The following is an 18731-nucleotide window of genomic DNA, read 5'->3' as shown; positions in this document are numbered from 1 at the left end:
ACAATTGTAGCGTCTGTGGGCACCTTAAGTCTCCACCTCAGTTCATTGATTAATTAAGAATTTAGAACAATTGATTGATGAAGGCAGGCAGGCAGGACATTTTGGAACGCTTATTGGACTTGTTTAATGCAATGTACCTTTGTATATTCACATGCATTCGTTTCATGCTGTAACCACTGTGCATAACAATTTGGAAACATGGCATACAGTGTATCATTTTGTGTCTAAGTCATGTTTGCCATATTTTCCCTTGCAAGATACAAGCCCGTTTGAGTGTTTGGGGCACTTTTTAGCTAAAATCATCCTATGGGGCCTAACTGCATATGCTAATGCCTGCCTATTTTGAATGGCGTAGTGGTCCCTACAACCTCCAAAAATATCAAGACTAACTTCCCCAATAACCTACTAACTCACCCCTGAAATACTTACTTATTAACACTATTTTGTTCTCTTGACTCCTTTATCATTTGAAATGCCCATTATAGTGGTGCCAGAAATGTGCCTCTTAAAAGGTGATTTCTACGATACCCCACTTTTGAGCGTCGGACCTCGACTTTTTCTGCAAACACAGAAAAACCGCAATTTTCAGGAGAAACAAGACTTACATCCTCCCCCTCTGCCGCACACCCACCCAACTGACAGCAGCAGACAAGCACAGAGAGTTCCGTTGGTCTGTCTGTGATGTCATAAAGGGCCTGCGGATCAATGGCCAGCTGTCTGATTGGCTGCTGTACTTGATTGACAGATTGAATCTGGAAGCTGATTGGCTGTCTCGCCTAAACTGCATTACACAGCCCTGATGGTACCACTGGCTAAGTCTCCACCTCAGTTCATTGATTAATTAAGAATTTAGAACAATTGATTGATGAAGGCAGGCAGGCAGGACATTTTGGAACGCTTATTGGACTTGTTTAATGCAATGTACCTTTGTATATTCACATGCATTCGTTTCATGCTGTAACCACTGTGCATAACAATTTGGAAACATGGCATACAGTGTATCATTTTGTGTTTAAGTCATGTTTGCCATATTTTCCCTTGCAAGATACAAGCCCGTTTGAGTGTTTGGGGCACTTTTTAGCTAAAATCATCCTATGGGGCCTAACTGCATATGCTAAAGCCTGCCTATTTTGAATGGCGTAGTGGTCCCTGCAACCTCCAAAAATATCAAGACTAACTTCCCCAATAACCTACTAACTCACCCCTGAAATACTTACTTATTAACACTATTTTGTTCTCTTGACTCCTTTATCATTTGAAATGCCCATTAAAGTGGTGCCAGAAATGTGCCCCTTGAAAGGTGATTTCTACGATACCCCACTTTTGAGCGTCGGACCTCGACTTTTTCTGCAAACACAGAAAACCCGCAATTTTCAGGAGAAACAAGACTTACATCCTCCCCCTCTGCCGCACACCCACCCAACTGACAGCAGCAGACAAGCACAGAGAGTTCCGTTGGTCTGTCTGTGATGTCATAAAGGGCCTGCGGATCAATGGCCAGCTGTCTGATTGGCTGCTGTACTTGATTGACAGATTGAATCTGGAAGCTGATTGGCTGTCTCGCCTAAACTGCATTACACAGCCCTGATGGTACCACTGGCTAAGTCTCCACCTCAGTTCATTGATTAATTAAAAATTTAGAACAATTGATTGATGAAGGCAGGCAGGCCGGACATTTTGGAACGCTCATTGGACTTGTTTAATGCAAGGCACCTTTGTATATTCACTTGCATTCGCTTCATGCAGTAACCACTGTGCATACAAATTTGGAAACATGGCATACAGTGTATCATTTGGTGTCTAAGTCATGTTTGCCATATTTTCCTGAGCAAAATACAAGCCCGTTTGAGTGTTCGGACCACTTTTTAGCTAAAATCATCCTATGGGGCCTAACTGCATATGCTAAAGCCTGTCTATTTTGAATGGCGTAGTGGCCCCTGCAACCTTCAAAAATATCAGGATTTACTTCCCCAATAACCTGCTAACTCACCCCTGAAATACTTACTTATTCACACTATTTTGTTCATTTGACTCCTTTCTAATTTAAAATGCCCGATGTTGTGGGGCCAGAAATGTGCGCATATAAAAGTTGATTTCTACGATACCCCACTTTTGCACGTCGGACCACGACTTTTTCCGCAAACACAGAAAATTCGCAATTTTCAGGAGAAACAAGACTTAGATCCTCCCCCTCTGCCTCACACCCACCCAACTGACAGCAGCAGACAAGCACAGAGAGTTCCGTTGGTCTGTCTGTGATGTCATAAATGGCCTGCTGATCAATGGGCAGCTGTCTGATTGGCTGCTGTATTTGCTTGACATATTGAATCTTGCAGCTGATTGGCTGTCTAGCCTAAACTGCATAGTACACCCCTGATGGTACCACTGGCTAAGACTCCACCTCCGCTCATTGATTAATTGAAATTTTAGAACAATTGATTGATGAAGGAAGGCAGGCAGGCCGGCCATTTTGGAACGCTCTTTGGTTTTGTTTAATGCAATGTACCTTTGTATATTCACATGCATTCGTTTCATGCTGTAAACAATGTGCATAACAATTTGGAAACATGGAATACAGTGTATCATTTGGTGTCTAAGTCATGTTTGCCATATTTTCCCTTGCAAGATACAAGCCCCTTTGAGTGTTTGGGGCACTTTTTAGCTAAAATCATCTTATGGGGCCTAACTGCATATGCTAAAACCTGTCTATTTTGAATGGCGTAGTGGTCCCTGCAACCTCCAAAAATATCAAGACTTACTTCCCCAATAACCTACTAACTCACCCTTGAAATACTTACTTATTAACACTATTTTGTTCTCTTGACTCCTTTATCATTTGAAATGCCCATTATAGTGGTGCCAGAAATGTGCCTCTTAAAAGGTGATTTCTACGATACCCCACTTTTGAGCGTAGGACCTCGACTTTTTCTGCAAACACAGAAAAACCGCAATTTTCAGGAGAAACAAGACTTACATCCTCCCCCTCTGCCGCACACCCACCCAACTGACAGCAGCAGACAAGCACAGAGAGTTCCGTTGGTCTGTCTGTGATGTCATAAAGGGCCTGCGGATCAATGGCCAGCTGTCTGATTGGCTGCTGTACTTGATTGACAGATTGAATCTGGAAGCTGATTGGCTGTCTCGCCTAAACTGCATTACACACCCCTGATGGTACCACTGGCTAAAACTCCACCTCCGCTCATTGATTAATTAAAAATTTAGAACAATTGATTGATGAAGGCTGGCAGGCCGGCCATTTTGGAACGCTCATTGGACTTGTTTAATGCAAGGCACCTTTGTATATTCACTTGCATTCGCTTCATGCAGTAACCACTGTGCATACAAATGTGGAAACATAGCATACAGTGTATCATTTGGTGTCTAAGTCATGTTTGCCATATTTTCCTGTGCAAAATACAAGCCCGTTTGAGTGTTCGGGCCACTTTTTAGCTAAAATCATCCTATGGGGCCTAACTGCATATGCTAAAGCCTGCCTATTTTGAATGGCGTTGTGGCCCCTGCAACCTTCAAAAATATCAGGATTTACTTCCCCAATAACCTGCTATCTTACCCCTGAAATACTTTCTAATTCACACTATTTTGTTCATTTGACTCCTTTCTAATTTAAAATGCCCATTGTTGTGGGGCCAGAAATGTGCGCATATAAAAGTTGATTTCTACTATACCCCACTTTTGCACGTTGGACCTCGACTTTTTCCGCAAACACAGAAAAACCGCAATTTTCAGGAGAAACAAGACTTACATCCTCCCCCTCTGCCGCACACCCACCCAACTGACAGCAGCAGACAAGCACAGAGAGTTCCGTTGATCTGTCTGTGATGTCATAAAGGGCCTGCGGATCAATGGCCAGCTGTCTGATTGGTTGCTGTACTTGATTGACAGATTGAATCTGGAAGCTGATTGGCTGTGTCGCCTAAACTGCATTACACAGCCCTGATGGTACCACTGGCTAAGTCTCCACCTCAGTTCATTGATTAATTAAAAATTTAGAACAATTGATTGATGAAGGCAGGCAGGCTGGACATTTTGGAACGCTCATTGGACTTGTTTAATGCAATGTACCTTTGTATATTCACATGCATTCGTTTCATGCTGTAACAACTGTGCATAACTATTTGGAAACATGGCATACAGTGTATCATTTTGTGTCTAAGTCATGTTTGCCATATTTTCCCTTGCAAGATACAAGCACGTTTGAGTGTTTGGGGCACTTTTTAGCTAAAATCATCCTATGGGGCCTAACTGCATATGCTAAAGTCTGCCTATTTTGAATGGCGTAGTGGTCCCTGCAACCTCCAAAAATATCAAGACTTACTTCCCCAATAACCTACTAACTTGCCCCTGAAATACTTACTTATTAACACTATTTTGTTCTCTTGACTCCTTTATCATTTGAAATGCCCATTATAGTGGTGCCAGAAATGTGCCTCTTAAAACGTGATTTCTACGATACCCCACTTCTGAGCGTCGGACCTCGACTTTTTCTGCAAACACAGAAAAACCGCAATTTTCAGGAGAAACAAGACTTACATCCTCCCCCTCTGCCGCACACCCACCCAACTGACAGCAGCAGACAAGCACAGAGAGTTCTGTTGGTCTGTCTGTGATGTCATAAAGGGCCTGCGGATCAATGGCCAGCTGTCTGATTGGCTGCTGTATTTGATTGACATATTGAATCTTGCAGCTGATTGGCTGTCTAGCCTAAACTGCATTACACACCCCTGATGGTACCACTGGCTAAGACTCCACCTCAGTTCATTAATTAATTAAAAATTTAGAACAATTGATTGATGAAGGCAGGCAGGCCGGCCATTTTGGAACGCTCATTGGACTTGTTTAATGCAAGGCACCTTTGTATATTCACTTGCATTCGCTTCATGCTGTAACCACTGTGCATACAAATTTGGAAACATGGCATACAGTGTATCATTTGGTGTCTAAGTCATGTTTGCCATATTTTCCTGTGCAAAATACAAGCCCGTTTGAGTGTTCGGGCCACTTTTTAGCTAAAATCATCCTATGGGGCCTAACTGCATATGCTAAAGCCTGCCTATTTTGAATGGTGTAGTGGCCCCTGCAACCTCCAAAAATATCAGGATTTACTTCCCCAATAACCTGCTAACTCACCCCTGAAATACTTACTTATTCACACTATTTTGTTCATTTGACTCCTTTCTAATTTAAAATGCCCATTGTTGTGGGGCCAGAAATGTGCGCATATAAAAGTTGATTTCTACGATACCCCACTTTTGCACGTCGGAACTTGACTTTTTCCGCGAACACAGAAAAAACGCAATTTTCAGGAGAAACAAGACTTACATCCTCCCCCTCTGCCGCACACCCACCCAACTGACAGCAGCAGACAAGCACAGAGAGTTCCGTTGGTCTGTCTGTGATGTCATAAATGGCCTGCTGATCAATGGGCAGCTGTCTGATTGGCTGCTGTATTTGCTTGACATATTGAATCTTGCAGCTGATTGGCTGTCTAGCCTAAACTGCATAGTACACCCCTGATGGTACCACTGGCTAAGACTCCACCTCCGCTCATTGATTAATTGAAATTTTAGAACAATTGATTGATGAAGGAAGGCAGGCAGGCCGGCCATTTTGGAACGCTCTTTGGTTTTGTTTAATGCAATGTACCTTTGTATATTCACATGCATTCGTTTCATGCTGTAAACAATGTGCATAACAATTTGGAAACATGGAATACAGTGTATCATTTGGTGTCTAAGTCATGTTTGCCATATTTTCCCTTGCAAGATACAAGCCCCTTTGAGTGTTTGGGGCACTTTTTAGCTAAAATCATCTTATGGGGCCTAACTGCATATGCTAAAACCTGTCTATTTTGAATGGCGTAGTGGTCCCTGCAACCTCCAAAAATATCAAGACTTACTTCCCCAATAACCTACTAACTCACCCTTGAAATACTTACTTATTAACACTATTTTGTTCTCTTGACTCCTTTATCATTTGAAATGCCCATTATAGTGGTGCCAGAAATGTGCCTCTTAAAAGGTGATTTCTACGATACCCCACTTTTGAGCGTAGGACCTCGACTTTTTCTGCAAACACAGAAAAACCGCAATTTTCAGGAGAAACAAGACTTACATCCTCCCCCTCTGCCGCACACCCACCCAACTGACAGCAGCAGACAAGCACAGAGAGTTCCGTTGGTCTGTCTGTGATGTCATAAAGGGCCTGCGGATCAATGGCCAGCTGTCTGATTGGCTGCTGTACTTGATTGACAGATTGAATCTGGTAGCTGATTGGCTGTCTCGCCTAAACTGCATTACACACCCCTGATGGTACCACTGGCTAAAACTCCACCTCCGCTCATTGATTAATTAAAAATTTAGAACAATTGATTGATGAAGGCTGGCAGGCCGGCCATTTTGGAACGCTCATTGGACTTGTTTAATGCAAGGCACCTTTGTATATTCACTTGCATTCGCTTCATGCAGTAACCACTGTGCATACAAATTTGGAAACATAGCATACAGTGTATCATTTGGTGTCTAAGTCATGTTTGCCATATTTTCCTGTGCAAAATACAAGCCCGTTTGAGTGTTCGGGCCACTTTTTAGCTAAAATCATCCTATGGGGCCTAACTGCATATGCTAAAGCCTGCCTATTTTGAATGGCGTTGTGGCCCCTGCAACCTTCAAAAATATCAGGATTTACTTCCCCAATAACCTGCTATCTTACCCCTGAAATACTTTCTAATTCACACTATTTTGTTCATTTGACTCCTTTCTAATTTAAAATGCCCATTGTTGTGGGGCCAGAAATGTGCGCATATAAAAGTTGATTTCTACTATACCCCACTTTTGCACGTTGGACCTCGACTTTTTCCGCAAACACAGAAAAACCGCAATTTTCAGGAGAAACAAGACTTACATCCTCCCCCTCTGCCGCACACCCACCCAACTGACAGCAGCAGACAAGCACAGAGAGTTCCGTTGATCTGTCTGTGATGTCATAAAGGGCCTGCGGATCAATGGCCAGCTGTCTGATTGGTTGCTGTACTTGATTGACAGATTGAATCTGGAAGCTGATTGGCTGTCTCACCTAAACTGCATTACACAGCCCTGATGGTACCACTGGCTAAGTCTCCACCTCAGTTCATTGATTAATTAAGAATTTAGAACAATTGATTGATGAAGGCAGGCAGGCAGGACATTTTGGAACGCTTATTGGACTTGTTTAATGCAATGTACCTTTGTATATTCACATGCATTCGTTTCATGCTGTAACCACTGTGCATAACAATTTGGAAACATGGCATACAGTGTATCATTTTGTGTCTAAGTCATGTTTGCCATATTTTCCCTTGCAAGATACAAGCCCGTTTGAGTGTTTGGGGCACTTTTTAGCTAAAATCATCCTATGGGGCCTAACTGCATATGCTAATGCCTGCCTATTTTGAATGGCGTAGTGGTCCCTACAACCTCCAAAAATATCAAGACTAACTTCCCCAATAACCTACTAACTCACCCCTGAAATACTTACTTATTAACACTATTTTGTTCTCTTGACTCCTTTATCATTTGAAATGCCCATTATAGTGGTGCCAGAAATGTGCCTCTTAAAAGGTGATTTCTACGATACCCCACTTTTGAGCGTCGGACCTCGACTTTTTCTGCAAACACAGAAAAACCGCAATTTTCAGGAGAAACAAGACTTACATCCTCCCCCTCTGCCGCACACCCACCCAACTGACAGCAGCAGACAAGCACAGAGAGTTCCGTTGGTCTGTCTGTGATGTCATAAAGGGCCTGCGGATCAATGGCCAGCTGTCTGATTGGCTGCTGTACTTGATTGACAGATTGAATCTGGAAGCTGATTGGCTGTCTCGCCTAAACTGCATTACACAGCCCTGATGGTACCACTGGCTAAGTCTCCACCTCAGTTCATTGATTAATTAAGAATTTAGAACAATTGATTGATGAAGGCAGGCAGGCAGGACATTTTGGAACGCTTATTGGACTTGTTTAATGCAATGTACCTTTGTATATTCACATGCATTCGTTTCATGCTGTAACCACTGTGCATAACAATTTGGAAACATGGCATACAGTGTATCATTTTGTGTTTAAGTCATGTTTGCCATATTTTCCCTTGCAAGATACAAGCCCGTTTGAGTGTTTGGGGCACTTTTTAGCTAAAATCATCCTATGGGGCCTAACTGCATATGCTAAAGCCTGCCTATTTTGAATGGCGTAGTGGTCCCTGCAACCTCCAAAAATATCAAGACTAACTTCCCCAATAACCTACTAACTCACCCCTGAAATACTTACTTATTAACACTATTTTGTTCTCTTGACTCCTTTATCATTTGAAATGCCCATTAAAGTGGTGCCAGAAATGTGCCCCTTGAAAGGTGATTTCTACGATACCCCACTTTTGAGCGTCGGACCTCGACTTTTTCTGCAAACACAGAAAACCCGCAATTTTCAGGAGAAACAAGACTTACATCCTCCCCCTCTGCCGCACACCCACCCAACTGACAGCAGCAGACAAGCACAGAGAGTTCCGTTGGTCTGTCTGTGATGTCATAAAGGGCCTGCGGATCAATGGCCAGCTGTCTGATTGGCTGCTGTACTTGATTGACAGATTGAATCTGGAAGCTGATTGGCTGTCTCGCCTAAACTGCATTACACAGCCCTGATGGTACCACTGGCTAAGTCTCCACCTCAGTTCATTGATTAATTAAAAATTTAGAACAATTGATTGATGAAGGCAGGCAGGCCGGACATTTTGGAACGCTCATTGGACTTGTTTAATGCAAGGCACCTTTGTATATTCACTTGCATTCGCTTCATGCAGTAACCACTGTGCATACAAATTTGGAAACATGGCATACAGTGTATCATTTGGTGTCTAAGTCATGTTTGCCATATTTTCCTGAGCAAAATACAAGCCCGTTTGAGTGTTCGGACCACTTTTTAGCTAAAATCATCCTATGGGGCCTAACTGCATATGCTAAAGCCTGTCTATTTTGAATGGCGTAGTGGCCCCTGCAACCTTCAAAAATATCAGGATTTACTTCCCCAATAACCTGCTAACTCACCCCTGAAATACTTACTTATTCACACTATTTTGTTCATTTGACTCCTTTCTAATTTAAAATGCCCGATGTTGTGGGGCCAGAAATGTGCGCATATAAAAGTTGATTTCTACGATACCCCACTTCTGCACGTCGGACCACGACTTTTTCCGCAAACACAGAAAATTCGCAATTTTCAGGAGAAACAAGACTTAGATCCTCCCCCTCTGCCTCACACCCACCCAACTGACAGCAGCAGACAAGCACAGAGAGTTCCGTTGGTCTGTCTGTGATGTCATAAATGGCCTGCTGATCAATGGGCAGCTGTCTGATTGGCTGCTGTATTTGCTTGACATATTGAATCTTGCAGCTGATTGGCTGTCTAGCCTAAACTGCATAGTACACCCCTGATGGTACCACTGGCTAAGACTCCACCTCCGCTCATTGATTAATTGAAATTTTAGAACAATTGATTGATGAAGGAAGGCAGGCAGGCCGGCCATTTTGGAACGCTCTTTGGTTTTGTTTAATGCAATGTACCTTTGTATATTCACATGCATTCGTTTCATGCTGTAAACAATGTGCATAACAATTTGGAAACATGGAATACAGTGTATCATTTGGTGTCTAAGTCATGTTTGCCATATTTTCCCTTGCAAGATACAAGCCCCTTTGAGTGTTTGGGGCACTTTTTAGCTAAAATCATCTTATGGGGCCTAACTGCATATGCTAAAACCTGTCTATTTTGAATGGCGTAGTGGTCCCTGCAACCTCCAAAAATATCAAGACTTACTTCCCCAATAACCTACTAACTCACCCTTGAAATACTTACTTATTAACACTATTTTGTTCTCTTGACTCCTTTATCATTTGAAATGCCCATTATAGTGGTGCCAGAAATGTGCCTCTTAAAAGGTGATTTCTACGATACCCCACTTTTGAGCGTAGGACCTCGACTTTTTCTGCAAACACAGAAAAACCGCAATTTTCAGGAGAAACAAGACTTACATCCTCCCCCTCTGCCGCACACCCACCCAACTGACAGCAGCAGACAAGCACAGAGAGTTCCGTTGGTCTGTCTGTGATGTCATAAAGGGCCTGCGGATCAATGGCCAGCTGTCTGATTGGCTGCTGTACTTGATTGACAGATTGAATCTGGAAGCTGATTGGCTGTCTCGCCTAAACTGCATTACACACCCCTGATGGTACCACTGGCTAAAACTCCACCTCCGCTCATTGATTAATTAAAAATTTAGAACAATTGATTGATGAAGGCTGGCAGGCCGGCCATTTTGGAACGCTCATTGGACTTGTTTAATGCAAGGCACCTTTGTATATTCACTTGCATTCGCTTCATGCAGTAACCACTGTGCATACAAATGTGGAAACATAGCATACAGTGTATCATTTGGTGTCTAAGTCATGTTTGCCATATTTTCCTGTGCAAAATACAAGCCCGTTTGAGTGTTCGGGCCACTTTTTAGCTAAAATCATCCTATGGGGCCTAACTGCATATGCTAAAGCCTGCCTATTTTGAATGGCGTTGTGGCCCCTGCAACCTTCAAAAATATCAGGATTTACTTCCCCAATAACCTGCTATCTTACCCCTGAAATACTTTCTAATTCACACTATTTTGTTCATTTGACTCCTTTCTAATTTAAAATGCCCATTGTTGTGGGGCCAGAAATGTGCGCATATAAAAGTTGATTTCTACTATACCCCACTTTTGCACGTTGGACCTCGACTTTTTCCGCAAACACAGAAAAACCGCAATTTTCAGGAGAAACAAGACTTACATCCTCCCCCTCTGCCGCACACCCACCCAACTGACAGCAGCAGACAAGCACAGAGAGTTCCGTTGATCTGTCTGTGATGTCATAAAGGGCCTGCGGATCAATGGCCAGCTGTCTGATTGGTTGCTGTACTTGATTGACAGATTGAATCTGGAAGCTGATTGGCTGTGTCGCCTAAACTGCATTACACAGCCCTGATGGTACCACTGGCTAAGTCTCCACCTCAGTTCATTGATTAATTAAAAATTTAGAACAATTGATTGATGAAGGCAGGCAGGCTGGACATTTTGGAACGCTCATTGGACTTGTTTAATGCAATGTACCTTTGTATATTCACATGCATTCGTTTCATGCTGTAACAACTGTGCATAACTATTTGGAAACATGGCATACAGTGTATCATTTTGTGTCTAAGTCATGTTTGCCATATTTTCCCTTGCAAGATACAAGCACGTTTGAGTGTTTGGGGCACTTTTTAGCTAAAATCATCCTATGGGGCCTAACTGCATATGCTAAAGTCTGCCTATTTTGAATGGCGTAGTGGTCCCTGCAACCTCCAAAAATATCAAGACTTACTTCCCCAATAACCTACTAACTTGCCCCTGAAATACTTACTTATTAACACTATTTTGTTCTCTTGACTCCTTTATCATTTGAAATGCCCATTATAGTGGTGCCAGAAATGTGCCTCTTAAAACGTGATTTCTACGATACCCCACTTCTGAGCGTCGGACCTCGACTTTTTCTGCAAACACAGAAAAACCGCAATTTTCAGGAGAAACAAGACTTACATCCTCCCCCTCTGCCGCACACCCACCCAACTGACAGCAGCAGACAAGCACAGAGAGTTCTGTTGGTCTGTCTGTGATGTCATAAAGGGCCTGCGGATCAATGGCCAGCTGTCTGATTGGCTGCTGTATTTGATTGACATATTGAATCTTGCAGCTGATTGGCTGTCTAGCCTAAACTGCATTACACACCCCTGATGGTACCACTGGCTAAGACTCCACCTCAGTTCATTGATTAATTAAAAATTTAGAACAATTGATTGATGAAGGCAGGCAGGCCGGCCATTTTGGAACGCTCATTGGACTTGTTTAATGCAAGGCACCTTTGTATATTCACTTGCATTCGCTTCATGCTGTAACCACTGTGCATACAAATTTGGAAACATGGCATACAGTGTATCATTTGGTGTCTAAGTCATGTTTGCCATATTTTCCTGTGCAAAATACAAGCCCGTTTGAGTGTTCGGGCCACTTTTTAGCTAAAATCATCCTATGGGGCCTAACTGCATATGCTAAAGCCTGCCTATTTTGAATGGTGTAGTGGCCCCTGCAACCTCCAAAAATATCAGGATTTACTTCCCCAATAACCTGCTAACTCACCCCTGAAATACTTACTAATTCACACTATTTTGTTCATTTGACTCCTTTCTAATTTAAAATGCCCATTGTTGTGGGGCCAGAAATGTGCGCATATAAAAGTTGATTTCTACGATACCCCACTTTTGCACGTCGGAACTTGACTTTTTCCGCGAACACAGAAAAAACGCAATTTTCAGGAGAAACAAGACTTACATCCTCCCCCTCTGCCGCACACCCACCCAACTGACAGCAGCAGACAAGCACAGAGAGTTCGGTTGGTCTGTCTGTGATGTCATAAATGGCCTGCTGATCAATGGGGCAGCTGTCTGATTGGCTGCTGTATTTGATTGACATATTGAATCTTGCAGCTGATTGGCTGTCTAGCCTAAACTGCATAGCACACCCCTGATGGTACCACTGGCTAAGACTCCACCTCCGCTCATTGATTAATTAAAATTTTAGAACAATTGATTGATGAAGGCAGGCAGGCCGGCCATTTTGGAACGCTCTTTGGTTTTGTTTAATGCAATGTACCTTTGTATATTCACATGCATTCGTTTCATGCTGTAAACAATGTGCATAACAATATGGAAACATGGCATACAGTGTATCATTTGGTGTCTAAGTCATGATTGCCATATTTTCCCTTGCAAGATAAAAGCCCGTTTGAGTGTTTGGGGCACTTTTTAGCTAAAATCATCCTATGGGGCCTAACTGCATATGCTAAAGCCTGCCTATTTTGAATGGCGTAGTGGTCCCTGCAACCTCCAAAAATATCAAGACTTACTTCCCCAATAACCTACTAACTCGCCCCTGAAATACTTACTTATTAACACTATTTTGTTCTCTTGACTCCTTTATCATTTGAAATGCCCATTATAGTGGTGCCAGAAATGTGCCTCTTAAAAGGTGATTTCTACGATAGCCCACTTTTGAGCGTCGGACCTCGACTTTTTCTGCAAACACAGAAAAACCGCAATTTTCAGGAGAAACAAGACTTACATCCTCCCCCTCTGCCGCACACCCACCCAACTGACAGCAGCAGACAAGCACAGAGAGTTCCGTTGGTCTGTCTGTGATGTCATAAAGGGCCTGCGGATCAATGGCCAGCTGTCTGATTGGCTGCTGTACTTGATTGACAGATTGAATCTTGCAGCTGATTGGCTGTCTCGCCTAAACTGCATTACACAGCCTTGATGGTACCACTGGCTAAGTCTCCACCTCAGTTCATTGATTAATTAAAAATTTAGAACAATTGATTGATGAAGGCAGGCAGGCCGGACATTTTGGAACGCTCATTGGACTTGTTTAATGCAATGTACCTTTGTATATTCACATGCATTCGTTTCATGCTGTAACCACTGTGCATAACAATTTGGAAACATGGCATACAGTGTATCATTTGATGTCTAAGTCATGGTTGCCATATTTTCCCTTGCAAGATACAAGCACGTTTGAGTGTTTGGGGCACTTTTTAGCTAAAATCATCCTATGGGGCCTAACTGCATATGCTAAAGCCTGCCTATTTTAAATGGCGTAGTGGCCACTGCAACCTCCAAAATTATCAGGACTTACTTCCCCAATAACCTACTAACTCACCCCTGAAATACTTACTTATTCACACTATTTTGTTCACTTGACTCCTTTATAATTTAAAAATGCCCATTATAGTGGTGCCAGAAATGTGCCTCTTAAAAGGTGATTTTTACGATAACCCACTTTTGAGCGTCGGACCTCGACTTTTTCTGCAAACACAGAAAAACCGCAATTTTCAGGAGAAACAAGACTTACATCCTCCCCCTCTGCCGCACACCCACCCAACTGACAGCAGCAGACAAGCACAGAGAGTTCGGTTGGTCTGTCTGTGATGTCATAAAGGGCCTGCTGATCAATGGGGCAGCTGTCTGATTGGCTGCTGTATTTGATTGACATATTGAATCTTGCAGCTGATTGGCTGTCTAGCCTAAACTGCATAGCACACCCCTGATGGTACCACTGGCTAAGACTCCACCTCCGCTCATTGATTAATTAAAATTTTAGAACAATTGATTGATGAAGGCTGGCAGGCCGGCCATTTTGGAATGCTCTTTGGTTTTGTTTAATGCAATGTACATTTGTATATTCACATGCATTCGTTTCATGCTGTAAACAATGTGCATAACAATATGGAAACATGGCATACAGTGTATCATTTGGTGTCTAAGTCATGTTTGCCATATTTTCCCTTGCAAGATAAAAGCCCGTTTGAGTGTTTGGGGCACTTTTTAGCTAAAATCATCCTATGGGGCCTAACTGCATATGCTAAAGTCTGCCTATTTTGAATGGCGTAGTGGTCCCTGCAACCTCCAAAAATATCAAGACTTACTTCCCCAATAACCTACTAACTCGCCCCTGAAATACTTACTTATTAACACTATTTTGTTCTCTTGACTCCTTTATCATTTGAAATGCCCATTATAGTGGTGCCAGAAATGTGCCTCTTAAAACGTGATTTCTACGATACCCCACTTTTGAGCGTCGGACCTCGACGTTTTCTGCAAACACAGAAAAACCGCAATTTTCAGGAGAAACAAGACTTACATCCTCCCCCTCTGCCACACACCCACCCAACTGACAGCAGCAGACAAGCACAGAGAGTTCCGTTGGTCTGTCTGTGATGTCATAAAGGGCCTGCGGATCAATGGCCAGCTGTCTGATTGGCTGCTGTATTTGATTGACATATTGAATCTTGCAGCTGATTGGCTGTCTAGCCTAAACTGCATTACACACCCCTGATGGTACCACTGGCTAAGACTCCACCTCAGTTCATTGATTAATTAAAAATTTAGAACAATTGATTGATGAAGGCAGGCAGGCCGGCCATTTTGGAACGCTCATTGGACTTGTTTAATGCAAGGCACCTTTGTATATTCACTTGCATTCGCTTCATGCTGTAACCACTGTGCATACAAATTTGGAAACATGGCATACAGTGTATCATTTGGTGTCTAAGTCATGTTTGCCATATTTTCCTGTGCAAAATACAAGCCCGTTTGAATGTTCGGGCCACTTTTTAGCTAAAATCATCCTATGGGGCCTAACTGCATATGCTAAAGCCTGCCTATTTTGAATGGTGTAGTGGCCCCTGCAACCTCCAAAAATATCAGGATTTACTTCCCCAATAACCTGCTAACTCACCCCTGAAATACTTACTTATTCACACTATTTTGTTCATTTGACTCCTTTCTAATTTAAAATGCCCATTGTTGTGGGGCCAGAAATGTGCGCATATAAAAGTTGATTTCTACGATACCCCACTTTTGCACGTCGGACCTCGACTTTTTCCGCGAACACAGAAAAACCGCAATTTTCAGGAGAAACAAGACTTACATCCTCCCCCTCTGCCGCACACCCACCCAACTGACAGCAGCAGACAAGCACAGAGAGTTCGGTTGGTCTGTCTGTGATGTCATAAATGGCCTGCTGATCAATGGGGCAGCTGTCTGATTGGCTGCTGTATTTGATTGACATATTGAATCTTGCAGCTGATTGGCTGTCTAGCCTAAACTGCATAGCACACCCCTGATGGTACCACTGGCTAAGACTCCACCTCCGCTCATTGATTAATTAAAATTTTAGAACAATTGATTGATGAAGGAAGGCAGGCCGGCCATTTTGGAACGCTCTTTGGTTTTGTTTAATGCAATGTACCTTTGTATATTCACATGCATTCGTTTCATGCTGTAAACAATGTGCATAACAATATGGAAACATGGCATACAGTGTATCATTTGGTGTCTAAGTCATGATTGCCATATTTTCCCTTGCAAGATAAAAGCCCGTTTGAGTGTTTGGGGCACTTTTTAGCTAAAATCATCCTATGGGGCCTAACTGCATATGCTAAAGCCTGCCTATTTTGAATGGCGTAGTGGTCCCTGCAACCTCCAAAAATATCAAGACTTACTTCCCCAATAACCTACTAACTCGCCCCTGAAATACTTACTTATTAACACTATTTTGTTCTCTTGACTCCTTTATCATTTGAAATGCCCATTATAGTATTGCCAGAAATGTGCCTCTTAAAAGGTGATTTCTACGATAGCCCACTTTTGAGCGTCGGACCTCGACTTTTTCTGCAAACACAGAAAAACCGCAATTTTCAGGAGAAACAAGACTTACATCCTCCCCCTCTGCCGCACACCCACCCAACTGACAGCAGCAGACAAGCACAGAGAGTTCCGTTGGTCTGTCTGTGATGTCATAAAGGGCCTGCGGATCAATGGCCAGCTGTCTGATTGGCTGCTGTACTTGATTGACAGATTGAATCTGGAAGCTGATTGGCTGTCTCGCCTAAACTGCATTACACAGCCTTGATGGTACCACTGGCTAAGTCTCCACCTCAGTTCATTGATTAATTAAAAATTTAGAACAATTGATTGATGAAGGCAGGCAGGCCGGACATTTTGGAACGCTCATTGGACTTGTTTAATGCAATGTACCTTTGTATATTCACATGCATTCGTTTCATGCTGTAACCACTGTGCATAACAATTTGGAAACATGGCATACAGTGTATCATTCGATGTCTAAGTCATGGTTGCCATATTTTCCCTTGCAAGATACAAGCACGTTTGAGTGTTTGGGGCACTTTTTAGCTAAAATCATCCTATGGGGCCTAACTGCATATGCTAAAGCCTGCCTATTTTAAATGGCGTAGTGGCCACTGCAACCTCCAAAATTATCAGGACTTACTTCCCCAATAACCTACTAACTCACCCCTGAAATACTTACTTATTCACACTATTTTGTTCACTTGACTCCTTTATAATTTAAAAATGCCCATTATAGTGGTGCCAGAAATGTGCCTCTTAAAAGGTGATTTTTACGATAACCCACTTTTGAGCGTCGGACCTCGACTTTTTCTGCAAACACAGAAAAACCGCAATTTTCAGGAGAAACAAGACTTACATCCTCCCCCTCTGCCGCACACCCACCCAACTGACAGCAGCAGACAAGCACAGAGAGTTCGGTTGGTCTGTCTGTGATGTCATAAAGGGCCTGCTGATCAATGGGGCAGCTGTCTGATTGGCTGCTGTATTTGATTGACATATTGAATCTTGCAGCTGATTGGCTGTCTAGCCTAAACTGCATAGCACACCCCTGATCGTACCACTGGCTAAGACTCCACCTCCGCTCATTGATTAATTAAAATTTTAGAACAATTGATTGATGAAGGCTGGCAGGTCGGCCATTTTGGAATGCTCTTTGGTTTTGTTTAATGCAATGTACATTTGTATATTCACATGCATTCGTTTCATGCTGTAAACAATGTGCATAACAATATGGAAACATGGCATACAGTGTATCATTTGGTGTCTAAGTCATGTTTGCCATATTTTCCCTTGCAAGATAAAAGCCCGTTTGAGTGTTTGGGGCACTTTTTAGCTAAAATCATCCTATGGGGCCTAACTGCATATGCTAAAGTCTGCCTATTTTGAATGGCGTAGTGGTCCCTGCAACCTCCAAAAATATCAAGACTTACTTCCCCAATAACCTACTAACTCGCCCCTGAAATACTTACTTATTAACACTATTTTGTTCTCTTGACTCCTTTATCATTTGAAATGCCCATTATAGTGGTGCCAGAAATGTGCCTCTTAAAACGTGATTTCTACGATACCCCACTTTTGAGCGTCGGACCTCGACTTTTTCTGCAAACACAGAAAAACCGCAATTTTCAGGAGAAACAAGACTTACATCCTCCCCCTCTGCCGCACACCCACCCAACTGACAGCAGCAGACAAGCACAGAGAGTTCCGTTGGTCTGTCTGTGATGTCATAAAGGGCCTGCGGATCAATGGCCAGCTGTCTGATTGGCTGCTGTATTTGATTGACATATTGAATCTTGCAGCTGATTGGCTGTCTAGCCTAAACTGCATTACACACCCCTGATGGTACCACTGGCTAAGACTCCACCTCAGTTCATTGATTAATTAAAAATTTAGAACAATTGATTGATGAAGGCAGGCAGGCCGGCCATTTTGGAACGCTCATTGGACTTGTTTAATGCAAGGCACCTTTGTATATTCATTGCATTCGCTTCATGCTGTAACCACTGTGCATACAAATTTGGAAACATGGCATACAGTGTATCATTTGGTGTCTAAGTCATGTTTGCCATATTTTCCTGTGCAAAATACAAGCCCGTTTGAATGTTCGGGCCACTTTTTAGCTAAAATCATCCTATGGGGCCTAACTGCATATGCTAAAGCCTGCCTATTTTGAATGGTGTAGTGGCCCCTGCAACCTCCAAAAATATCAGGATTTACTTCCCCAATAACCTGCTAACTCACCCCTGAAATACTTACTTATTCACACTATTTTGTTCATTTGACTCCTTTCTAATTTAAAATGCCCATTGTTGTGGGGCCAGAAATGTGCGCATATAAAAGTTGATTTCTACGATACCCCACTTTTGCACGTCGGACCTCGACTTTTTCCGCGAACACAGAAAAACCGCA

Source organism: Crinia signifera, chromosome 3 (assembly GCF_055691185.1).
Source record: "Crinia signifera chromosome 3, ASM5569118v1, whole genome shotgun sequence".
In the NCBI taxonomy this organism is placed as follows: domain Eukaryota; kingdom Metazoa; phylum Chordata; class Amphibia; order Anura; family Myobatrachidae; genus Crinia; species Crinia signifera.
This window is presented reverse-complemented; position numbering follows the sequence as displayed.